Source organism: Theropithecus gelada, chromosome 1 (assembly GCF_003255815.1).
Source record: "Theropithecus gelada isolate Dixy chromosome 1, Tgel_1.0, whole genome shotgun sequence".
In the NCBI taxonomy this organism is placed as follows: Eukaryota; Metazoa; Chordata; class Mammalia; order Primates; family Cercopithecidae; genus Theropithecus; species Theropithecus gelada.
Genome location: NC_037668.1, coordinates 58,623,038 through 58,629,483, shown reverse-complemented (window position 1 = coordinate 58,629,483; position 6,446 = coordinate 58,623,038). Strand labels below are relative to the sequence as shown.

At 45.7% G+C, this 6,446-nt stretch overlaps 1 pseudogene; it reads left to right on the top strand.

The window, feature by feature from the left end:
- Nucleotides 1–1,228: 1,228 nt before the first annotated feature.
- LOC112624920 lies at nucleotides 1,229–1,710 on the top strand (annotated as a pseudogene).
- Nucleotides 1,711–6,446: the final 4,736 nt, after the last annotated feature.

The following is a 6,446-nucleotide window of genomic DNA, read 5'->3' as shown; positions in this document are numbered from 1 at the left end:
CACCCGCCACCAAACCTGGCTAATTTTTGTATTTTTAGTAGAGACAGGGTTTCACCATCTTGGCCAGGCTGGTCTCAAACTCCTGACCTCATGATCTGCCCGCCTCAGACTCCCAAAGTGCTGGGATTACAGGCGTGAGCCACCGTGCCCAGCCCAGACCCCCCCCCCATTTTTTTTTTGACACATAACCTAACTCTGTTGCCCAGAGTGGGGTGCAGTGGTATACTCACGGCTCACTATAGCCTTGACCTCCTGGGCTCAAGTGATCTTCCCACCTCAGCTTCCTGAGTAGCTGGGATTACAGGTGTGCACCACCACATCCACTTTTTTTTTTTTTTTTTCAGATGGAGTTTCACTCTTGTTGCCCAGGCTGAAGTGCAATGGCACGATCTCAGCTCACTGCAACCTCTGCCTCCTGGGTTCCAGTGATTCTCCTGCCTCAGCCTCCTGAGTAGCTGGGATTACAGGCATGCATCACCACACCTGGCTAATTTTGTATTTTTAGTAGAGACGGGGTTTCTCCTTGTTGGTCAAGCTGGTCTCAAACTCCCGACCTCAGGTGATTCGCCCGCCTCAGCTTCCCAAAGTGCTGGGGTTACAGAAATAAGCCACCGCACCCAGCCCACATCCACTAATATTTTTAACGTTTTGCAGAAAAAATTAAAAATACTATGTTGCCCAGGTTGATCTTGAATTCATGGGATGAAGTGGTTCTCCTGCCTTGGACTCTCATCGTGCTGGGATTACAGGTGTGAGCCTGATTGAAAATCCAATTTCAAACCTGAATTTTTTTTTTTTTTGAGACAGTCTCACTCTGTTGCCCAGGCTAGAGTGCAATGGCGTGATCTCGGTTCACTGCAACCTCTGTCTCCCAGGTTCAAGTGATTCTCCTGCCTCAGCCTCCTGAGTAGCTGGGATCACAGGCACCCGCCACCACGCATTTTTGTACTTTCAGTAGAGATGGCTTTCACCACAGTGGTCAGGCTGGTCTTAAACTCCTGACCTCAGGTGATCTGCCCGCCTCAGCCTCCCAAAATGCTGGGATTATGAATGTAAACACTGTAGAATAATTTTGCTCATGAAAAATGCTCAAAGTTGAAACAGGTTTAGGAGAAATGAGAAGAAAAATGGAAAAAAAAAAAGATACATGCAGATGAAAATAGAGGTGGGTGAGAAATGAAAATAGAGTCTTTTGGCCAGAACTGCTGTCTTCCAGTAATTTGCCAAAATGACGAACACAAAGGGAAAGAGGAGAGGCAACTGGTATATGTTCTTTAGGCCTTTTAGAAAACATGGAGTTGTTCCTTTGGCCACATATATGCAAACCTATAAGAAAGGTGATAGTGTAGACTTCAAGAGAATGGGTACTGTTCAAAAAGGAATGCTCCCCAGTGTTACCATGTCTAAACTAGAAGAGTCTACAATGTTCCTCAGCATGCTGTTGGCATTGTTGTAAACAAACAAGTTAAGGGCAAGATTCTTGCCAAGAGAATTAATGTGCATATTGAACATATTAAGCATTCTAACAGCCAAGATAGCTTCCTGAAGCAAATGAAGGAAAATGATAGGAAAAAGAAAGAAGCCAAAGAGAAAGGTTCCTAGGTTCAACTGAAGCACCAACCTGTTCCACCCAGAGAAACGCACTTTGTGAGAACCAGTGGGAAGGAGCCTGAGGTGCTGGAACCTACTCCCCATGAATTCATGGAATAGGTGTTAAAAAAAAAAAAATAGGCCAGGCGTGGTGGCTCACGCCTGTAATCCCAGCACTTTGGGAGGCCGAGGTGGGCGGATCACGAGGTCAGGAGATCGAGACCATTGTGGCTAACACGGTGAAACCCCGTCTCTACTAAAAATACAAAAAAGTTAGCCAGGCGTGGTGGCGGGTGCCTGTAGTCCCAGCTACTTGGGAGGCTGAGGCAGGAGAATGGCATGAACCTGGGAGGCAGAGCTTGCAGTGAGCCGAGATCATGCCACTGCACTCCAGCCTGGGTGACAGAGTAAGACTCTGTCTCAAAAATAAAAAAATAAAAAATAAAAATAAAAATAAAAAGACCTCTGGGCTGTTAAAAAGAAAAAAAAAGAAATGAAAATAGAGGTTGGTAAATAGTGAGAAATGCTATTATAATAAGCAAATACAATTCAGCCGAAATGTCTGATCCTAGGAGTTTAGAGTTTGCAAGCGTAACTACTTTGCTGTGAAACAAATCTCATGCAAACACAGGACGTGGCATTTGTCTATGTCACTTTTGTTTGTTTTCCTTAGTCACCATTTTAAGTATATATTTCTTTACATAGATTACTTCCCTTTCTTCTTTTAAAGGTACCAAACTGGTAACGAGTTATTTCCAATACAACAGAATGATAAATACAAAGAGTATACAAAATTATATACATATACAAAAATTAGCCAGGTGTGGTGGTGCACGCCTGTAGTCCCAGCTACTCCAGAGGCTGAGACAGGAGAATTGCTTGACTTGGGAGGTGGAGGTTGCAGTGAGCCAAGATCGTGCCACTGCACTCCAGCCTGGGTGATACAGCACGGCTCTGTCTAAAAAAAAAAAAAAAATTAGCTGAGGCAAGGTGTAGCAGGTGCTACAGGGAAGGCGGAGGCACGAGAATTGCTTGAACTCGGGAGGCAGAGGTTGCAGTGAGCAGAGATCATGCCACTGCACTCCAGTCTGGGAGAGTGAGACTCCGTCTCAAAATAAATAAATAAATAAATAATTAAATAAATAAAACATACGAACCAAGGAGAAAAACTTATCAGACTGCCTAAATCACCAGAGTCTAATTTTGTTTTCCTATTCCCTACTTCTCTCCTTTTCCCCCAGTGTTCTCCTCTTCTTCCTCTTCTCCTTCTTCTTCCTCTTCCTCTTCTTCCTCTTCTTTTTTTTTTCTTTTTAATTTTATTTTGAGACAGAGTCTTGCTCTTGTTGCCCAGGCTGGAGTGCAATGGCACGATCTTGGCCCACTGCCTCCGCCTCCCAGGTTCAAGTGATTCTGCTGCCTCAGCCTCTCAAGTAGCTGGGATTACAAATGCCAGCCACCACACCCGGCTAATTTTTGTATTTTTAGTAGCGATGGGGTTTCACCATGTTGGCCAGGCTTGTCTTGAACTTCTGACCTCATGATCTGCCTGCCTCAGCCTCCCAAAGTGCTGGGATTACAGGCGTAAGCCACTGCTCCTGGCCTTTGTTTTTTTTTTTTTTTTTAATACAGTACAATTTTTTTTTTTTTTTTTGAGACAGGGTGTTTCTCTGTTGCCCAGGCTGGAGGGCAATGGCATGAGCTTGGCTCACTGCAACCTTCGCCTCCCGGGTTTAAGCAATTCTCCTGCCTCAGCCTCCCAAGTAGCTGGGATTACAGGTGCCCGCCACCACGCCTGGTAAATTTTTTGTATATTTAGTAGAGACAGGGTTTCGCCGCTTTGGCCAGACTGGTCTTGAACTCCTGACCTTAGATGATCCACTCCCCTCAGCCTCCCAAAGTGTTGGGATTATAGGCATGAGCCACTGTGCCTGGCCTGGTACAATTTTTTTAAGCATATAAGAGCGCCACCATCTTTGTGTAGCCAAGGCCAGGAGTGTGACTGCTTTGGAATTCTGACTGGGGCAAGTGTGGTATAATCCTAGCACTTTGGGAGGCTGGGGTGGGAGAATCGCTTGAGGTCAGGAGTTTGAGGCTGCAGTGAGCTATGAACATGTCACTGCACTCCAGCCTCAGCAATAGAGTGAGATTCTGTCTCAAAAAGAAACATAAAACAAAAACCAAAAACCTAACCTTTGTTCTGAGAGCCTGCTTCTCTCAGTGTTTGTATCACACCTCTTGTTTGGTTTTTTTTGAGACAGGGTCTCACTTTGTCGCCCAGACTGGAGTGCTGTGGTGCTTCTACAGTTCACCATAGCCTGGACCTCCTGGATTCAAGCGATCTTCCCATCTCAGCTCCACAAATAGCTGGGACCATGGGCACGAGTCACCATGCCTGACTAATTTTTGTATTTTGTGTAGAGATGAGGTTTTGCCATGTTGCCCAGGCTGGTCTTCAACCCCTGAGCTCAAGCAATCCACCCACCTTGGCTTCCTAAAGTGCTGGGATTACAGGTGTGAGCTACCGCACTCAGCCTCTTCTATCACACTTAATGGGGAATTCGAGGTTCATATTCCAGGCCTGGCCTGTCACCTGCACACAGCCCTCTGTTCCTACCATAGCACATAGAAGTTGTTCCCACCCCATCTGGTGAATCTCCCTGGGAACTTCTTCAGGGTTCTGACCCTACATAGCAGTTCCTGTGGCCAAGGCCTGGTAGCCAAAAGATGCTCCATAAATGGTGAATAGAAACATACATGGGCTGGCTGCAGTGGCTTATGCCTGTAATCCCAGAACTTCAGGAGTTTGAGGTGGGTGATCACCTGAGGTCAGGAGTTTGAGACCAGCCTGGCCAACGTGGCAAAACCCCGTCTCTTCTAAAAATACAAAAAATTATCCGGGCATGGTGGTGGGTACCTGTAATCCCAGCTACTCAGGACGCTGAGGCAAGAGAATCACTTGAACCAGGGATGCAGAGGTTGCAGTGAGCCGAGATCCCACCACTGCACTCCAGCCTGGGCAACAAGAGCAAAACTCTGTCTCAAAAAAAAAAAAAAAAAAAAAAGAGAGAGAGAAACATACATGAACAAGCCAGGCTTGGTGGTTCACACCTATAATCCCAGAATTTTGGGAGGCCAAGGCTGGTGAACCACTTGAGGCCAGGAATTTGAGAACAGCCTGGCCAACATGGCAAAATCCTCTCTATTAAAAATACAAAAAAAGAAAAAAAAAAAGAATAAAAAGAGGGGAAGAGGGGCTGGGTGCAGTGGCTCATGCCTGTAATCCCAGCAGTTTGGGAGGCCAAGGCAGGCAGATCACCTAAGGTCAAGAGTTCAAGATCAGCCTGGCCAACGTGGTAAAAACTCGTCTGTATTAAAAAACAAACAAACAAACAAACAAACAAACAAACAAAAAAACTAGTTGTGCAAGGTGGCGGGCACCTGTGATCCCAGCTATTCAGGAGGTTGAGGCAGAAGGATTGTTTGAACCTGGGAGGCGGAGGTTGTAGTGAGCTGAGATCTTGCCACTGCATTCCAGCCTGGGCGACAGAGCGAGGCTCTGTCTAAAAAAAAAAAAGAAAAGAAAGAAACATACACAAATAAGTGAACTGAGTGCTCACTACCTGCACTTGGCATTTATATATTATGTCTTCACCTATGCATATTTTTATTTTTTCTTTTTCTTTCTTTTTTTTTTTAGACAGAGTCTTGCTTTGTCGCTAGAGTACAATGGCAGGATCTCACTGCAACCTCCGCCTCCTGGGTTCAAGTGATTCTCCTGCCTCAGCCTCCTGAGTAGCTGGGATTACAGGCACATACCACCACACCCTGCTAATTTTTGTATTTTTAGTAGAGAAGGGGTTTCACCATGTTGGCCAGGCTGGTCTTGAACTCCTGAACTCAAGTGATCTGCCTGCCTTGGCCTCTCAAAGTGCTAGGATTATAGGCGTGAGCCACTGCACCTGGCGTATCTATGCATATTTTTCTAATTACAAAATAATACATGATTACTCTATAAAATAGTTATGATTATAGAGGTCTATGAAACATGAGTTTCCCCCACAATCCCGCTTGGCAATAATCACTAAAAGCTATTTGGTTTTTTTGGTTTTGATTTTTTTTGAGACGGAGTCTCACTTTGTCGCCGAGGCTGGAGTGCAGCGGCGTGATCTCAGGTCACTGCAACTTCTGCCTCCCGGGTTCAAGTGATTCTCCTGCCTCAGCTCCCGAGTAGCTGGGATTACAGGTGCCCGCCACCGTGCCTGGCTTAATTTTGTGTTTTTAGCAGAGACAGAGTTTCACCATGGGATTATAGGAGTGAGCCACCGTGCCTGACCCCAGTACAATTTTTTTTTTAAGCATATAAGGTTTCCACCATGTTTGTGCAGCCAGGACCAGGAGTACGACTGCTTCAGAATTCTGACTGGGCCAGGTTTGGTGTAATCCTAGCACTTTGGGAGGCTGCGGTGGGAGGAAAGCTTGAGCTCAGGAATTTGAGGCTGCAGTGAGCCGAACATGCCACTGCACTCCAATCTGGGTGACACAGTGAGACCCCTTCTATAACAATAGTAATAATAAAGAATTCTGAATAGATAAGATAACTGATGACGATGATGACGTCAGACTTGTGTTTACTGAGAGTACTAAGTCCCAGGCTCTGTTCAGAGCACCTTACATGCGTTCTCGCCTTTAATTTGAAGAGATTCTCTGAGACAGGTAGAGGTAAGTATGTGCTCCTCATAGGAGCGGTAGAGCCTAGCGGTGCCTGGTTGCCTAGTCTCAAATTTCAGGTACATGTATGGGATATATGACCTTAGTAACACTTTTTTTCTTTTGAGACAGGGTCTCACTCTCACTGG